We start from the raw sequence: 18,786 nt of genomic DNA on the forward strand, positions 1-18,786 counted from the left end.
TGTCCATCTGTCTGACTCGTATTTTGTATGACCCAAGCTGCATCACCTCTTTCTCTCTCTCAATCTTGCCTGTATGTCTCATTTCCTTTTGTAACTCTTATCTGATGAAGTGAATTATTCATGTCTGCTCTTCAAGGAGGCTCTTTGTTCTCCTCCCGAGTGTTTTCTTCTTAAGCACTTGTGATGGTGTGTGCATTTCAGTGCGGTGTTTGTGAGATTGAATGGCACTGAAGTCATTCCAGTCTCTGGCTTTCATATTTTTCACACATGTACACACACAGACTAGTCACGCAATATTAAAAAAAAAAGACACAAAATGTGCCATTTGTAGAGTAGAAGGGGGCCCTTGGTAGTCCAAACCATGCTGGGAGTGCCACAAAGTATCCTGGGAGCATGTAACTAGCAATAAAGTGCATGCTTTGTGTCAAATATTTCTTCAGTCATTCTTTTGTTTTATCATTTGCTAGTTATGGTATTCTGTTTGGTGTGATATGATACCCTTATTTTTGATGTGACACCATGAGTGTGCACAACATTGTCAGTCATGAGCTGCCTAGACAGGGAGTATGTGGGGCAATCTAAGGAAGGGGATCTGATGTAAAATTGTGCCAAACAAATGAGATGGCATGGTGTGGTGACCCCTAACGGGACAAGCCGAAAGGGAAAGAAGAAGTGTAATAAAGCCAAAAGTCTAACACTCACTTTACTCTTAACCCACCCTCGGGTGCGCGTTGCAGCAAGGTGTCTGTCTCTGTCTCTCTTTAGCTGTAAAGTTCCCAACATTTTTGTTTGTTAAACTATCCCTTTTAATTAGAAAACTTACACTCAGCAGTATGGTATTGTGTAGAAACACTGTCACACCAGTTAGACATAATGCTTTAATGTTCTTTAATAAACTTTGATAATTCTGTAATGGCTGTCTGCTGTGTAAACAAACCTCCACATTGCATTAGTTTTAATCATTCACATTTCCTCCATGATACTCTTCGTCATGGTTTCTCTGTAACTTCTTCAGCATTATGGATCTCTTCTTCATAGATTAAAACATTTTAAACACCCTTGGCTTGTGTAATTTGGGTGTGTATCTGTGTGCATGTCATGTAAATTGTTCACACATGTGGTTGTTTAAAATACACATGGAATTCTCATTCTTTTATGGTTAGTTTGATTGTAAACGTCATCTACTAAGTCGCATTATAAAGCTCGAAGCCTCATTTTTGAAGAATATTTTGTAGTTATATCAGTCAAACCAGTGTTTATAAAGTGCCACTGCAGAGCCGTGGTATCTCAGGTTTGCGCTTACAAGTCAAAGAAAATACAACATAATACATCACACTTGAATAGTGTTTTTGATCAACAATAACAGTAGCAGCTGATGACAGACCTATTGTGAGAGCTGCTAAGAAGGCCCAAAATAAATGTTCTTGACATAAGCAACAACGTTGAGCAGACAAGGAGCGAAGGTATTGCAAACTACTGGTTCAGAAGTACAGATGCTTCACAAGAAGATGCAACTCACTTATGAGCAACAGTAGACTCCAATGTGCCCACAAAATATAGACATGGAATAGCCTTAAAGTGTGTGTTTTTTTTTGTTTGTTTGTTTTTTGGGGGGGGATTTTATTTGTTTTTAACCCGTTTCTGTCAGCAAAACATCAAATGGACCCCCTACACCCCCACCCCTACCCTGCAGATGGAGGACTGTGTTCAACTGAGTGACTTCCTCTAGTAATATGTAGCCATTACAGCACTGGTAATTTAATAAATCTAATGGTGACCTAATACTCTGGATTGTGATCGGCGTGTCAGTCATGTAAAATAATCCAGCCATTTTCTGAGCCTCTTATCCTCACAAGGGTCATGGGAATGTTGGAGCCTATCCCGGCTGGAAGAAGAAGGGTACACGCGGAACTGGTTGCCAGTCAATCGCAGGGCACATGGAGTTAGACAACAGTCACACTCACAATCACATCTAGGGGCAATTTAGAGTGTCCATTCAACATTCCATGTTTTTGGGATGTGGATGAGAAATCCCATGCCAGCACGGGGAGAATATGCAAAATCCACACAGGTGGGGCTGGGATTTGAACCTTGGTCCTCAGAACTTGGGGGCCAACGCTCTACAGCTGTTCCACCGTACGCCAATGTAAATAATAATAAAAATAATTCTCTGTCGACCAATCAACAGACCGCAGAATGTCCATTTTTACCCCAGGTACACAACAACAAAGTGCTGAAAATTAATACAAATCAGTTCCATTGGTCCCCTGCACAAGCTGTGACAATCATCTACAATTGCACATAATACCTAACAGTGTCCAGCCCAAATAGACCACTCAGCTATTATGATTGATCTTTAAATGATAGCTAATTCTACAAGATTGAATCAACATTATCACTGTCAATTGCTGATCCAACTTAATTTGTCAGTTGTCTGTCTCCATCTGCTTTTTTCTGTCACACTTTGTCATCTAAAATACAATACACTGACATCAAGTATAGGTCCAATAATCCACAAGCATTATATATGGAGTTCGCCAAGCATACCACAGGGCTCACAGTAATCATCAAGTGTTCTCGACTGTCACACAAAAAGTTCAGCACAACTCTGTACTGCTGATTGAAATACCAGCCCCTCTGCCAGTCTATGTCCTACAGGCAAAATGAATATTCATACTGGTTTAGACTGTGGTCATGAATATTCATAATGGTTAAAGCCAAATTAGCAAGCCAGCCAAGATGGCTCTAAAATCACAACATAATGGTCACATACAAACACACACACACACACACGTGTGCACTAGATTTTTTTCGAGGTCTTTCTTTTTTTTCCTAATGGCAAAGCATGCAGCCTCAGAAATAAAATTCAGAGGTATCAATGCAAGGACATGTTCTTCCCACTTCTCAGACACTTCTAGATAAAAGCCTTTTTTTTTATCACATCCACAGAACCCAAGGAAACTACCTCAAATTTAGTAAATTAATACTGTAAAGGACATTTCTATGAAGTAAGTTCATTGCCAAAGAGAGTCACAATAACATAAAATTATCATAACTGCTGTTGTCATGGCAACAGACATCGTTATTTCCACCGGTGGCAGCTCTTTTCAGCAGCAGCAGAACTAGGTTTTCGGCTCAAAGAACCCATCCGCTCCAGCCCTGCAGCAGCGAGCTGAATTTGCCACCTATCTGGTTTGAATGTGATTCAACACAATACCAAAAAGAAAAGACATCTCTATTTGAAGAAAATATTAACATTCAATGTAAAGAGGTAACTTAATAAAAACAATAACACGGAAATTAAATTTCAAGTGTAAACCATAGGCCATAGTGTCACTCATAGCAGGTTCCTACACATAGTGAAATCTACAAAAAATTATAGTTCTATTGATCATCTGATGGCACGGTGTCGCAGCTGTAACGCGTTGTAAACCAGGTTCAATCCCAGCCCCGCCTGTGTGGAGATTGTATGTTCTCTGAGTGCCAATGTGGGTTTTCTCCAGGCACTCCGGTTTCCTCCCACAACCCAAAAACATGCAACATTAATTGGACACTCGAAATTGGCTCTAGGTGTGATTGTGAGTGTGACTCTTGTCTGTCTCCACGTGCCCTGTGATTGGCTGGTAATCACTTCAGGTTGTACCCTACCTCCTCCCCATTGATAGCTGGGATAGTCTCCAGCACTGCCGCAACCCCTGTGAGGATAAGCGGCAAAGAAAATGGATGGATGGAATAATCATCTAAGAAAATATAAATGAATAAATTGCTTAAAATGATGTCATGACCAAGATTATATAAAAAATTCAAACTGCTGCATTCAACAATTCTCTGAAATCTCACTGTACTTTGTACAAAAACAAAACAATTTTTTTTTTCAGTATAACAACTCAACTATTAAGTTTTAAACCTATTTTTTGCGGTTAGAGGTCATGCTCACGGATACGGTTACCCCCATTTTCACACTGTCTCCCTGAACACACCACTACCATCCCCCACACAGAGCAGAGTGCTGCTTTGATATTGTCAGCACGATCAGATACTTCCTCTGAGCCAAAGCCTTGCTAACAAGCTTACAGTCTCTCAACACGTACTGTGTGTGGTTTTGCGAGAGCTTTTATTCTACATATGACACATCCATTATGACGGCACACACGCACACCTACTATCTCACGCACACAATGACACATCTGCACTTGTGTTCTGATACCAGATTAAGGCCGACTAGCTTTTTGTCTGTAAGATCGGCAACACTTGAGATCACATCGATACTCAGAGATGGCTGAAGAAAACAGCTGGAGGAGCATTAGATATGTTTTACTGTGCAGTCATAATGGGGTCATGTGAGCAGCAAAGCTCAAATGGGTCACAGGCTGTGACTCACTGTGTGGTACGCTATATCTGCACCCAATAAACGAACCACCTGGCAAACAGCCATCAATTTAAAGCCCATGGGCTGCTTTTAAAATAATAAAAACCACACTATATGACACCAGAAAAAAATCTCTACGGTTTTACTCTTTTTATCATCTCAGATTTCCATTGATAACAATAGTCCAACATTATAAATGATCTGTTGATACTTATGATGATATTGGTATGAATTGTTTTATGAGTAACAGAGTCAATTGTCAACAACACAAATTTAAATTGACATAACACAAAAAAGAGAGATTACAGCGTAATCTGGCGTAGTATCTACAACAACTATTTTTCACACAAGATGTTACCACACGACTACTAAAGATTACAGTATTCAATGTTTATTGTATTTGTATAACTAAATGATGTACTGTACATGTAACTAACTTTTGTCCGAAGACACCACTTATAACGAGCTCGGCTTCAAACAACCGTATAATCAAAATGTCGTCACGGTTGTTAGCGTAGCATGCACACAAAGACAGCTAACCTGTCATGTGACATTGCACATTTTAGAACATTATTTTGGTTGTTTACATTTTGATTTGTAATATATGGTATGATGTGATTTTGTTGCTGGTGCATTGGGCAGAATTTCCAAAATTAGCTACAATAAAGAAATGTTGGCAAACACAAAACCCAGGTGGCTTCCTAAATTTCAGATGTCCAATCTTGTCCACATTAAAGCAGGTATGCTTCTTAATACCTCTTTTGACCATCTGCTCAATGCAAGGGTTTCCTTTGCATCTTGTCTTGTTATTGTACACAAAACTTAACGGTAAACTCTAAATCCTTTAATCAATGCAGCTAGGTTAGAAGATTAAATCACTAATAAGATTAAGATGGTGTAAGGTTTGACTTTAAAGAGTAAGTACACCGAGGTGAATAATCTTGTGTGCACACAAGAATGCTGCAATACAATGGTTTTTCTTCACCCAGTACTCCATCATTTTAAAGAGAAGTATTTTAAAATAGGTAAGGCGATCGTAGATGGTAAAACAGTTTCAACAAAAGTAAAGGTTGCTTAAACAATGGTTCTTGAACAACAATAGAGTAATAGTCTATGCTTCTAGCTGCTTGTTACATTCACAGACCTTAATTGAAAAAGGTCCAAATATATTAGAAAAAGCAAATGCATGCACTACAGTGATATTTGATTTTGACCGCAATGTTTGACACAATTTTCAGTCAATAGTTTTAAAAATATTGTGTGATAAATTAGTCCATTTTCAAACAGCAACATTGATAAGACTCTTTGTACACTTTTTCATTATGTCTCTATCATCACCTGATTTAATGACATTGTTACCAAATAAAGGTTAAACAGACAGTTATGAATTCATGTTCAACAATTTGGTGTTCCTGGTCAGAAATGACTGTACCACTAAGACTCATGATAAAAAAATTTATTAATCCATATTGTCAGTACTTGTTTAGTTAGGTGTCTTAATTAACATTTGATGAATATTGAAGGAGAAGTCCGGTTGTTTGGATTAACAATGTATCAAATAGGTCATGTCTTATGTACTGTACCTTGAAAATTTGAGGTTAATCCTCTATCATTTAATGGTGTTTTGATTTTTATCGGCAATTACAAATTTTCATGGGGACCGTCATTTTGGTGAGTCATGTGACCTACATGCGGGGATGTGACGTATTACGTGCCGCAAAATAGGCTCGCTTACGTTAGGAAACAATTATGGCCAGCGCTGACTTCTCAGATTTATCCTCATCTGATGAAGAAATAGCAGTATCAGTTGCTTGGGAAGACGGAGGAATAAGTCCATACAGATTTGAAGCTGTGGCTGTAAATAACGTTGAATATTCAGATGGGTTTGTGTGTGTGTGTGTGTCGAGTATTGTGGAGTTTGCATGTTCTCCACGTGCCTGCGTAGATTTTCTCCAGACACTCCAGTTTCCGTTCCTTAAATGATACTTTTTCTCACTGGGCAGAACATGCCACCGAACATTCCACGGATGATATCTATCTGAATTATGGCAAAATTTCATGATACCGTAAGGTATTTTATCATCTCCAATCGTGGTGGTACCGCATGTGAAGACACTACAAACCGGTGATGATTTCTTTGTTTGCGCACGTAATACGTCACATTCGTGCATGTAGGTCATGTGACTCGGCAAAATGGCAGCACCCGTGACAATTCGTAATTGCCGATAAAAATCTTTTCAAAACACCATTAAATGATGGAGGATTAACCTCACATTTTCAAGGTACAGTACATAGGACATGACCTATTGGATACATTGTTAATCCAAACGACAAGACTTCTTCTTTAAAACTGTGGCACTTCCATATGGCCTTATTGATTTTAACATTTACAGTTGAAAGCGAGTTCCAAATAAACACAGTTATTGGAATACAGTACTGCTACTAAAAGGGAGCAGTTCAGAAGACACTTGGTATACTGCTTATAACAAAGTACTTTGGGTCAAAGTTATCAATTTAATTTGAAATTATTTACATTTTTTAAAGTCACAAAAAGTGACATCTGTTGTGCTGTTGGCCAAAACTGACCATGAATATTTTAATTCTGCAGAAAAGAAATGATCCTAAAACATTACTTGACATTGTCACAATCTTACAAGATCAGTGAATAGCCAACAAAAAAAGAACATAAGAATATTAACATATTAAACTGTCCAGATCCATTTCTTCTCATCTTCCCCCAAAAAATGGTCATGGTCATTTTTGAGCAGAGCAGCTCCTCACCAAGAATGCAGGACATGAAGAAATTGTCACCTCATGGTTTTTCCCCTGTGACCTGCATTCATCCTGCAACTGCAAGCTTCCCTTGGTTCTTTTTGAGAGCACTGTCTGTCCCAGTGTCCACCAACATTTGACTTGCATAACTTTTCATGGCCTCACAACGTGCCCATATATTTATGTCATATAGAGATGGCTTGCTTGGCATATGCTGCTTAAAAGGACAGCGTTCCCTAAAAGCTTCCTTTGGACTCGGGTTAGAGGTCCGCTCCAACCGTGGCTCCAACCGTCTTTTATCTATGTTCTCAAAATGCCTGTGACACAATATCGAATTTGAGGAGAAACATGGTGGTGACCTGAAAAGTTGGCCAACCAGTCTCTGAATCTTGTAAACTGCAACATGCAAACTCCACATAGACGGGGCCAGGATTGGACATGGTACCTAAGAACTGTGAGGCCATTTATCAACCTCTATTATACTGTTATAAACATTCTCTATTGTCTTAAACACCTTAAACTCTTCAACATACACCAATGCATACTTGTGCTGTACATGGTGTACATTTTATTCCTTGTTATATATGTTTTGAGGATTTTTTTTCCCCACGTTTTAATATTTTAGGATTGTAAGCATTTTATTTTACTACAAAAAGATACAGCATACACTAATAATCCTGCAACATGATTGCATCTGTGTCTCCTGTTACTGTGTGTGCATGTATTGTATGTATTTAAAAGAGTGTTTTCTAGTGTAGGTGTGATTCAGCGGTGTGGCAGCAATCAAGCCATCCTGACAGTCAAATTGACGGCTTATTAAAGTGGAACGCTGCCACCAAGGACACAAAGGTATATTTCCATTAGGTTATTCTGCTGAATTCAACAAGTGGAAAAATCTGGCATTTTGTATCCATGTAAACTAAACTGAAAACAACTTTTATTTTGAATTCATAAATATCCCATTTTACAGGAATATTTCTATACACTTTCAGTTTCAAATATTGTCTTTTTCTGCTGGTGGAAATGAAAACAATTTGCTTTGATAGAAGATTAAAAATAAGGATCCAACAACAGACAAATTCTAAACTCATGGTTATATTGAGTCAAAGCAATTATTTCAATGTCTTTCTGGTTGTAGGAGAAAAAAAAATCTGAATGACAATGATTTATTCAATTGCTGATCACACTTTCGTGTCTTGCTTGCAAACACTTAGAGTAAATACAAAAAAAATGCTCATATCATGTCACTTGAAGATCTTTGAAAGAACACTGGCAGCATAACAGCAAACAGAGACATCCCAAAGGAAAAGAAATGTTGAAAGTAGATTGCAAATATGTTTAATTTACTTCTCCTTGACAAGGGTGAGATTTATGTGCTAACAAATTGAGAGTAAGGCATATTGCTCCTGTGTCTCATCGTTTTCTTCAGAGCAATAACATGCCATTAATCTCAATTTAGTCTCCTTCAGGATTTTGGAGAGATCTATCTCAACAAGCTCTCATAAATTTGTCAGTTTCTCAACTATTGTGTCTGTTTGTGATCTACCTCAAAAATTTCTCAATGAACCCAATATACTCTCGTCTTTAGTTCCTCTACCGCTGAATCACACCTACACTAGAAAACACTCTTTTAAATACGTACAATACATGCACACACAGTAACAGGAGACACAGATGCAATCATGTTGCAGGATTATTAGTATATGCTGTATCTTTTTGTAGTAAAATAAAATGCTTACAATCCTAAAATATTAAAACGTGGGGAAAAAAATCCTCAAAACATATATAACAAGGAATAAAATGTACACCATGTACAGCACAAGTATGCATTGGTGTATGTTTAAGAATATTTCTATACACTTTCAGTTTCAAATATTGTCTTTCTCTGCTGGTGGAAATGAAAACAATTTGCTCTGATAGAAGATTAAGAATAAGGTTGTAGGAGAAAAAAAAAATCTGAATGACAATGATTTATTCAATTGTTGATCACACTTTCGTGTCTCAGTGGCTTAAGAATCAGTTCAACACTTATAACTCTGAGTCCGAATCAGCTTTATTGGGCAAGTACTGAAGCGTCTTGAGATAGACATGATCTGACGTAACGTGTTTTTTAGATATGAGACGTCATTAGGCCATTTTTTTTCTGTTTGTTTCTGGCATGCAGGCTCAAATCAGCTAGGAATGCTGTGTGGTGGCAGTGAAATCAAATTAACTCAATTCACAGTAACCACCACTTTTTCAAATGGTCAAAAATAAGTTAAAAAAGAAACTTCAAGCTGTATTTAAAACATCATGGGCTTTGGAAAATCTCCTTAGGTCAAAGCAGCTAACATCCATCCATCCATCAATTTTCTTTGCCGCTTATCCTCACAAGGGTCGTGGGGCATGCTGGACCCTATTCCAGCTGTCAACAGGCAGAAGGCAGGGTAGACCTTGAACTGGTTAACTGCCAATCGCAGGGCACATAGAGACAAACAACTGCACTCACAATCACACGTAGGGGCAATTTAGAGTGTCCAATTAATGTTGCATGTTTTTGGGATGTAGGAGGAAACTGGAGTGCCCAGAGGAAACCTCCTGTGAGAACTGCTAGCGAATGCTATTTATGTGCTGTGAGCTAAACGTGTATTCTGTGCTGTTTACAGAAATAAAATTTTAATCTGCTGCACAAAGAATTGGGTGACTCCAGTCTTTAAAGTGGAACATATTCAGCATGAAATGTGGTTGAACAATATGCAGGTTATGACTGACACGACCAAAGTTTAAATAATTGTTCCTTGTGTCATGATCCTGCTGCTCCAGCCGGAGCTGTGCGGGTGCCCGCGCGGTCGCGCTATTTGGTCGGCACACACCTGCGCTTTGTTTCGTCTGATTATCCCCTGTATATATAGGACCCGGTGACGACTGGTTCTCCGCCAGATCGTTGAGGTTCATACCCTGTTCCAGCACTCTCGTATCCCTGATCGTCAACCTGTGTGTAACGACCTTCGTCTGTTCTCCGACCGACCCCATAAGCCTGACACCCTTGATACTCCTGCCTGCTTTGATCGATCTCCCGTGTACCGACTCCTGCCTGCCCGCTGACCTGCTCTCTACGAACGACGTCCCAACTACCGCTGCTGCACCTGACTGCCTGCCCGATCCCCGACCATTGAATAATAAACGTTTTTCCCGATTTCCATCGGCACTCCCGTGTACCCCTGCATTTGGGTCCTACCTTCGTTGCAATGGGTCGTGACACCTTGCAGCTTAATGAATAGTTCAAGTTCTAAATGAGATCTAGCCTGGTGTGGTCTTCTCCCACTTTCTCCATCCTCCTTTAGAATGCTCTCTGGGTTATTAAAATGTCCCTCTCTTTCCTCTTGCTTTCTTGCTATTTGTGTGCCTTTTTCACTCTCCTCTTGTCCTGTTGCAAGGTTGCCACCGGGCTGGTTTGGGCAGTAAGTTCGAAAAGCCTGGGATGAAGACGGACTTCAATTCTCATCCTATATGTGGACCACCGCTAGGTAATCAGAGCAGGGAGTACAGGTACACTTTCAGCCATGTGTGACCACTCTGAAATTGCCAGCAAGCCCCAAAACAGGCAGGAAGAGAAACACTAATAGGTGTGAAGCCCTGTCATTTCTCTCAGACTGACTGAATGCATTAACTGCTCAGACACCATTATCTTTATCAAGAAACCACACATATGATGTCCTCTTTCATTTGTCTACTCCTAACTTTCTCTTTTTACCAGAAGTGTTATTTTATTTTTGTTTTTGTAGCTGTGTTTCATTTTCGATGATATTAAATTCCATAAATAAATCTCACTGCCTGTCGTGCGGTGTGTCCTCAGGTTATGAGTACATCGAGAACTCGTATAATAGAGCGGCCTTTATGATTCTGAGACTGACAAAAGTTTTGTAGTCCCCTTTTCATAAATGTTAAATATTTTTAAAGTATGTGTAGCCCTTCAAAACAATGTTTGATTTTGTAAAGTCAATCAGACAAACTTAGAAGGTGAATCTAAGCGTCCAATTCCGCCGAATGGATTTCCTAAATAAATTATGTTTTGCTCAACCTTGATACACACTACAGCTGTAATTTATGACAGTGATGTCAGTGTAACTGAAAATCCACAAAAAAAAATGCTTGCAAACACTTAAACAGAGTAAATACAAAAAAAATGCTCATATAATGTGTAGTTCTACAAGTCATATCATGTCACTTGAAGATCTTTGAAAGAACACTGGCAGCATAACAGCAAACAGAGACATCCCAAAGGAAAAGAAATGTTGAAAGTAGATTGCAAATATGTTTAATTTACTTCTCCTTGACAAGGGTGAGATTTATGTGCTAACAAATTGAGAGTAAGGCATATTGCTCCTGTGCCTCATCTTTTTCTTCAGAGCAATAACATGCCATTAATCTCAATTTAGTCTCCTTCAGGATTTTGGAGAGATCTATCTCAACAAGCTCTCATAAATTTGTCAGTTTCTCAACTATTGTGTCTGTTTGTGATCTACCTCAAAAATTTCTCTATGAACCCATTATACTCTCGTCTTTAGTTCCTGCCTCTCATACAAAGCTCAGGAAGGGCAAATTAAGAATTTTCCACAAAAACACTAATTTAATCCTATAACTGGTTTGAGTTTATCCACATATTGACTTGAACATTTACGATGACTCAGGATAAACTCTAGCTATTGATCCTGACACACAAGGATAAAAGCTATACTTTAAACTTAAAGCATTAGCTCTTAAACCATCAAAAAATCCAAAGAACATTGGTGTATATTCGAATCGAGTGTAAATCTCATGATAGACATAATAAAAGATGTATTATATAATTAATAAAACACCATAGTGCATCCATTTCTGTCGAAAACAAATACTGAAAGATTAAGTCATGCTTTTATTACTTGCAGAATTAATTACTATAAAAATCTTCTTTCTAGTCTTGAGAAAATGTAGCTACATCTGCTTACAAAGGAAAGAAAGAGAGTTCACATTGAACCAATTTTAAAGTCTCTGTCCTATTTATCTGGTCTGCTTTTAAACTATGACACCTTTAGAACACTCAGATCTTCATGAATGGGTATTATAACAATTCTTGAAATTACAAAAAAAAAAAAAAATACAGTACACGCTGAGACAACTTTTGGTCATTTTGATCCTCAATGATGGAACAGCCCATGTGGGTTGTCCATCAAGACTCTAGAACAGATTGGAACCGGGACTAACATTCCAGTTATCGCGCAATTGTTCATGTTTAGAAAATTTGGCTGACAAGTTTCGATGACTAGTCTGCTAGCCCGGAAGAAAAAGTGGAGAAAACCACTGAAGAAGAATGCACATGAAGACATGCTTGTGCCCAACGATGGCGGTCCACTTAATGCATGTTTTGGGGATGTGGGAAGAAAATTGAGTTCCCGCAAAAAACCCACACGGGCACAAGGGGAACATGCAAACTCCACACAGGTGGGGCCGGTATTTGAACCACAGTCCTCAAAACTGTGAGGCCAATGTTATAACCAGTTGCTCCACCATGCCGCCCAAAAGTGTCTTAATTTAGTGAAAATTAATTTCCAGTCACCTCAGTGAAACACCTGGAGTAAGATTATGTTGCGTAAAGGAAGCTTTATGCGTCGCTTCTGACATGCCACCGGGCTCAGCCCAAGTCAACTCCCAACGCAGTTGGTGAAACAATAAAATGTCAACGTTGAGACAGCTGACAAGGTAGACAATTCGTTGCACTTTTGGACTTATGGCTTTTAGCATTTATTTCAGACTTTACACTGATTTGATCGGCTTGATCGATATCAGCCAATAATTATCATTTTAACGGTGATTGGCTGATGCAATCTCATAATTCATAGTACTGCAAAACACGTTTCAATCGAGTACAGCATATTTGAATCTAAAAGTTCATTTATTTTTAGCCTTACCGTGTGTCTTTTGACGTAGTCCTGTAAATGTCTGAAAGCAATCCATCTATCCATTTTCTGTGGCATTTATCCTCACAAGGGTTGTGGAAGCGCTGGAGCCCATCCCTGGTGTCTTTGAGACAGAGAACACCCTGAACTCTTTGGCAGCCAATCACTTGGTACACATAAACAAACAATCATTCACACTCACATTCACACCTATGGACAATTTATAGTCTTCAATGAAGCAACCATGCATGGTTTTGGATGTGGGATGAAAACGGAGTGCCTTGAGAAAACTCATATCGGTATACAAACTCTACACAGGCACGATTTGAACGCCTGTCCTCAGAACTGTGAGGTGGTGGCTAAGCAGCCATGCCGCTGTCTAATAACCGAGGAAGTTCTTTTTAATAAAACATGCCGGGCGTGTGGGACAGAACACATCTGAGATGGACACATAATGCCTTGATCAGACAAATTTGGTCTTTCGCGATTGCACTATGTGTGACTATTCATCTATCCATTTTCCCCATGATAAGGGTGTAGTCTGCCTTTCGCCCAAAGTCAGCTGAGATAGGCTACAGCGCCCCCTGACCCTGAACAGTATAAACCGTGTTGAGATGGATGGATGGATGGATGGATAGTGCTGTTTGGAAAATACTAAATTTACTGTAGCTGTTAGCTATTAGACCGCATGTGGCTATGAAGTTTCACACTTGTTAACATTAAGGTTTGCTTGGTATATTTTAGGCTATATTTCCAGTTTGTAAGTCATCTCAGGTGGTTAAATGAACACAAGTTGCAGTGTTTCTCCATAGATCAGGTAGCAGGCAGGCATGTGTCGGGGGGTTCTTATCTCAATTAGGTAAGACATTACGTTACTCAACGACGATGAGGCGCAGGTGTGCACCTCCTAATCAACGCCGGTGCACTGGGACCCGCCCAGCCACTGCTGGACCGGCAGGAAGATGACAGTGCCCCCCTTCTAAGCTGCGGCTCCCAGACGTGCCTAAACAAAAGAAACACACACACAAAAATGTCCAGGGGCAGGTGGAAGGGGGTCCGGCGAAGGGCACCCAACATCCCCGGTCTGTCTGGTGGCCGTACAGGCCACCAAACACGAGGCGTCCGACTGGACAGGTCAGGAAGACGACCCGGACCCCAAGCACCAGGATCCCCACGGGGTGATTCGGGTGGACGTCCTCGTGGAGGAACCCAACGGCAAAACAGGAACTAGACAAAGGCATGCAACTGCTCTGGACGAAGCCCTCCCAAGACGCGGTTGCGGGACGACCGAGTATCGGTCACCACCGAGGCTCGGTCGGCAGGTGCCCAGGGGCCGGTCGCCACCGAGGCTTCATTATGAGGCAGCCGGGGATCAGTCGCTGCCAAGGCTAGGTCATGAAGCGGTTGGGAAACATCAGGAGTGAGGAGGATGACGGAGAGAAGGACCAAAGCGATGACCGGCACGATCATCATCATAGCCATCCCGATGCCCTTCCAGTTCCGGGGTGGGGCACATCTGACCTACCCAGCTCCTGACGCCGTTGAGACAGGGGCGTGGGGCGGCCCCTGACCGGTCGCTGCCTGGACTGGAACGAAGAGGACTGTGGTACTGTCTGCTGGACAGGAACGTGAGGATGCCAATGAGCCGTCGCCATCTTCTGTTGCCGTCGAGACAGGGGCGTGGAACGACCGCGTGCCAGTCGCCTTTGAAGCAGAACAGTGGGGCGGCCACGGGCCTGTTGCTGCTGAGACAGGGGTGAGGGATGGCTGGTGACCGGTCGCCACCGGTACTGAACGAAGGGGACTGTGACGCTGGCGCTGCCTGCTGGACAGGAATGTGAGGCGGCTACGGACGAGCTGTCCCCACCTCCTGGACAGGAACGTGAGGCGGCTGCGGAACCGTTGCAACTTCCTGGGCATGAACGTGAGGCAGCTGCGGAATCATCACCACCTCCTGGACAGGAACGTGAGATTTGGAGATTGGCTCCTGAAAACCCACAGGCGGCAGAACGCTGTGTTGTTGCACTTCCGGTGTTTGCCTTGGCACTCCTGGACTGGGCGCTTGTTCCTGAATGAGAGTCGGCTCCTTCAGATGGACACCGACTGGCTCATAGTCAGGGGTCCCGGAGGAGAACTGGCAAACACTAGGGGGCGTGAATGGATCATTCCTGGGCACAGCACGGAGCGACGGGAATGATAAGGTCCTCCTCCTCTTCACTAGAGGAAAATAGTTCGCCTCGTCTTTATCAGAATTCACTCCAGCCTCTGAACTTAAGCCCTCTGCAAGTCGTTTCTGGGTCTTGTTCCTTGGGAACACGCACATTGAAGGCGCTCTGGCAGGCTCATCCTCGATTGCCAATTCCACCCTTTTCCTATGGCGGTCATGATGACGCCTGTCACCACCGCGATGTAGGTGTGACGCGGCAGTGAATCTGTCGCCACCCGCGACGTGACCTCGGTCCGAAAAGGGGCTGAAGGATACCGTGGCGTGAGCCTGTATCAGCAGCACGTCTGTCGAAGCCGCAATGTGAGTATGCCGAGGCTGGGTAGCGGATCAGTGGCTATCGCAGTGTGCACTTACAGTGGATCCGTTGCCACAGCGACATGAACTTTGCTCGGTAGCGGGTCCGTTGCTACTGCGGTCTGAGCGTGACTTGTCCGGGAGTCCGTTGTCACCGCAGCATGGGCGTGAGTCGGGAACGGGTCAGTTGTCACTGCAACATGGGCGTGATCCACCAGCGACTCTGTTGCTACTGCGACGTGGGTGTAGCTCGGCTGATTCTCTAATCCCCGCCGAACCTGGGCCGTGAGGACCACGAGTTCGGCACTCTGCCGCTCTATCTCTGCCCGCATTTCGGGGGAGAACACCTCGTGATTTGGCGACCCCTCCTCCCTCTGGGCTGGAATCTTTGCCACCAGCTGAGGGTCTGCTGGTTTGACCGTTGCCGGTGAGGAGTGGGTGGACGTCTTTGTTGCTACGCAGCGGGAGGCACAAGGGAGCACCCGGCCTGTGTGTCTCCTCTGGCCGCCACGCGGAGGACCCGGGTAGATGGCCAAGCGGGTTCCCATAAATGGATTGGAGGACTTGGACCTACCGGGCGAAGACACTCGGGAGCTGGAAACATGGGGAGGTTAAACAAACTGACTGGGCTTAAAGATAGGGAGAGGAAATTCATAGTCAAAATCTGAATCATAGTCGGCCAGCCGGTCATACAAATCAAGATCCTCCTCATAGTCCGAAAAATCGGAGTCCAAAAGAAAATGAGGTGCTGAGCGGGTCGTGGTGAGGACGTATTCATGGCACGCAGGCGGTGCATGTCACACAGAAGAAGGGGACAACATCATGGAGCCTACCCGGATAGGACAGGCTTGGTCCTTCGGCAGTCGGTTTACCTCACGTAGGTCTCGGCGACGCTGGGTCTTTCGTGCTGGGTCCTGTGTTGGCCAGATCGTTCTATCACGACCCATCGAGACAGAGGGAGGACCCAAATGCAGGACTCCGGAGACGCAAAGGTAGTTCGGCAAAAGTGTTTATTCGGTCCAAAGTCGGGGATCAGGCAGACAGTCAAGTGCAGCAGCGGTAGTCAGGACGTCGGGCGTAGAGAGCAGGTCCGTGGGCAGGCAGGGGTCAGTACACGGGAGATCGATCAGAGATAGCAGGAGTGGCGAAGGCGTCAGGCTTACGGGGTTGGTCGGAGAACAGGCGGAGGTCGGTACATACGGGTTCATGATCACGAATACGGGAGTGTTGGAACGGGGCATGAGTTGCGACGATCTGGCAAACCCAGACCGTCCACTGGGTTCTATATATACAGGGGTTACTCAACAAGGTTGAGGCGCAGGTGTGCGCCTCATAATCAGCGCCGGTGCGCTGGGACCCGCCCAGCCGGGGCTGGACCGGCAGGAACATGACAAAATGGATCTGTTTTCGACTCACCCTCAATGCAGATAGGGGTGTGTCACAACACTACAACTACCATCAGCTCACCACTTCCCGCTCAAACTCAGAAAGTGTTCTGAAGATCCAGAAACTTCTCCTAGAAATTATCTGCAATGTGGATGATTCTATAAATCCTTTTAAGATTGTATGATGATAAATTTAATTACAGGATTTTTGCTGACCTTTAATAAAGAAGATGAAGATTGAGTCCGATCCACATTGCTTTATATATTCCAAAAGGGAAACACATTTGTCTGTCAGCTCATCTTTTATTTGCTAAAGAATCATAAAGCCCAATGACTCTGTGTACAAAGATCCTCTTTATTTTATATCACAGTCCTACACTGAAGAGAGAGGAACCTCCAACACTGTTTCTTTGCTCCGTCAAGATATGAAGAAGATGATTGGGTGTTGTTAAGAAATAGTACTAGTAAATCTAGTCAGAGAGTCATTGATGGTGTAGTGGTACACTCGCCAGACTTTGGTGCAGGCAGCGTGGGATCAGTTCCCACTCAGTTACAGTGTACAATATGTGTGCCATTTGACTGACTGGAGACCAATTCAGGGTGTAGTCTGCCTTGGGACTTGCCCCAGCACCCCCGTTACCCCGTGAGGATAAGCAGCTTGGAATAGGGATATGGAAATTCAGTCAGGTGGTAGGGAATGGTCACATGATTCAAGTCTTACATTATTTTCACTGCCAGAAAAATAAATCTGTATCCATGTAATCATTCAGTGGAGAACCTCACATGCATCTTTTTTGTTAGAGAATTTGGAGTGTGTGTGCGTGTTTGTGCGTGTGTCCGTATGACTCACATATTGCTCAATCGGAACTGCAGTATTTTTTTTCTCCTTTCTGAAATAAATGAGACGATTAAAAACAGTTATTCATGATTAGCGAGGTTTTACTATTTGTTCATACTTGACACCCTATACGTTCTTGTTTTCTCTTATTTCTCCTGGTGAGTTTTAGAATAGACATATGAGAAACATTGGTGATGAAAGAGAAAGTAACATGAGGCTTATGTGAGATTCTCAAACTTTGTCTCCTTAGCCATAGAAGAGTGAGCTCTGAGTAGTAACATTTTCCTCTGGGATAACAGAGCTTGCACTTGCTGTTTGGGTGCAATACGTGTGAACAGATGGCATGCGCTAACAAGCTAGGCTAAATGTAGCTTCTTTTGGCATAGATCACCACTGATCTCTGATTTCCCGAATCCAGGCATCTTAATTAAGTGTAACATTTAATCTTCTCAGTATGCAGTCCCTCATCCGCCCACAAAACATCAACACAGATGAGCTTCTTGTCCTTGTAATTAGTCTTCGACTGACATAAGTAGTTACATTTACAGGAAGAGTCCTGACTTAACCTATATACCTGTCTCTAACCAATTCGTACGAGTTAACACACTAGCCTTTCATCAACTAGTCACTTGCAAGATTCAAAACTTTCAAAAAAGTCCCTTCATTCTGTACTTGACTCAGACAGAGCATTTTAAATAAATAATCCTGCCCCCACAATTGAGCGTTGGCAGTTGCATAAAATATATGTTCCTTTATTTTGAGATTTCAAAATACACGACGCTAAATGTGTCTATCTTGGGATTCTGAAACATACTTCTCTATTGTGATTTGATCACAAGAATGAAATCCCACAGAATTGTGTATACATTTTACAGGAGTACTAGTTTAAATTGAAAACAACAAACCAAAGATGTTTCTGCAATGTTTGCATTTACTGCATTTTATGCTGTAGCTTTCTTTGCAGCGTTTTGGCTCAAAACAACAAA

General features: G+C 42.3%; 1 protein-coding gene across 3 annotated transcripts in view; it reads right to left on the reverse strand.

Moving 5' to 3' along the window:
* lrfn5a (leucine rich repeat and fibronectin type III domain containing 5a) overlaps window positions 1-18,786 on the reverse strand; it is a 160,880-nt gene that overhangs the window by 128,310 nt on the left and 13,784 nt on the right. The window lies entirely within an intron of this gene.

The sequence above is a fragment of the Syngnathoides biaculeatus genome, chromosome 15 (genome assembly GCF_019802595.1).
Source record: "Syngnathoides biaculeatus isolate LvHL_M chromosome 15, ASM1980259v1, whole genome shotgun sequence".
NCBI classification, from domain to species: Eukaryota; Metazoa; Chordata; class Actinopteri; order Syngnathiformes; family Syngnathidae; genus Syngnathoides; species Syngnathoides biaculeatus.